This window comes from Lactuca sativa, chromosome 6 (assembly GCF_002870075.4).
Source record: "Lactuca sativa cultivar Salinas chromosome 6, Lsat_Salinas_v11, whole genome shotgun sequence".
NCBI lineage: Eukaryota > Viridiplantae > Streptophyta > Magnoliopsida > Asterales > Asteraceae > Lactuca > Lactuca sativa.
Genome location: NC_056628.2, coordinates 176,875,728 through 176,876,895, shown reverse-complemented (window position 1 = coordinate 176,876,895; position 1,168 = coordinate 176,875,728). Strand labels below are relative to the sequence as shown.

Genomic DNA, 1,168 nt, shown 5'->3' with positions numbered 1-1,168 from the left:
GGCCCAATTTAGCCATTACGGCTGCCATACTATCATTGACCGAGTTCACCACCCCTTGAGTTAAGTCATTCCTAGGATTATGATATTCTCTAGAGTGCTTAGAGAATTCTTCAATTAGCTCCTTTATAGCCACGGATGCTTTCTTAGTAAGTAGTCCTTAGGATTCAAGGAGTTTCCTTGTTGTCACATTGACTCCATCATAGAAAATTGAGACCTCTTGTTGAACGCTAAGATCATGATGGGAGCAATTCATTAGCAAACCCTTGTACCTTTCCCATGCCTCATAAAGTGACTCTCTTGCATGTTGTTTAAAGTTTGCAATTGCCTTCTTCAAATTTGCTATTTTGGAGGGAGGGCAAAATTGGTCTATGAACTCTTCACGCATTTTATCCCAAGTAGTAATTGATCCTGTAGGGAGTGATTTTAACCAATCTTTCGCGGCTCCTTTGAAAGTGACCGATAGCATACAAAGCAAAACAATATCGTGAGGCACATTAGGGATGTTGAAGTAGTCGGCTATGTCATTGACCTCGTCGATATGCTTGTATGCGTCTTCGTGATCTTTCCTGTAGAATGGGATTTCCTTGAGTTGTGCGAGAATGTGGCCTTTTAGCTCAAAGGTAGCAATTGCTGGTATTGCAGGTTGCACGAGTCCCGACCCAGTGTCGTCATGCATTCGCCTCTTGTACTCCCCCATGGGGATGTTTGCAATGTCTCCCATGGTATTGTCGGGTTCGCCTTATGGATCGCTTTCTTCATAATCATTTACACTTTCCTCTTTCTCGGTTTTTTACTCAGTGTCTTCCTTTGTGTTGCTAGATTCCCCCACTTTCTTTCCCTTCTTCTTTCCAAAAAATGATTTGAGACTCTTAAAAGGTGACTTCTTTTGAGTATTTTCTTCGGTCTCGTCCTTGTTCTTGAGAAAAGATTATTCCAGGTCTTCAAGTGGTGGAAGTAGTGCAGAGCTGGATCCTCGGGTCATAAAATACCTGAAAGAAATAGAAAACACGCGTAAAAAGAACAAAAAATTAAATAAAAACGAAACTGGAAAATTTGCGATGGACTCGACGAGTCAAAGCGAAAAAAGAAACGAAAAACCTAAGTTATAAACAGAAAAACCATAACTTTAAACTAACTAATTAAATGCTATAAATAGTAACTTTATGCA

The 1,168-nt window shown here is 40.1% G+C and overlaps 1 non-coding gene across 1 annotated transcript; it reads left to right on the top strand.

Annotated features, from left to right (window-relative positions):
• The first annotated feature begins 230 nt into the window (after positions 1–230).
• Positions 231–337, top strand: LOC111882879 (small nucleolar RNA R71). Its single transcript, XR_002847266.1, has one exon. It is a non-coding gene; the product is annotated as a small nucleolar RNA R71 (small nucleolar RNA).
• Positions 338–1,168: the final 831 nt, after the last annotated feature.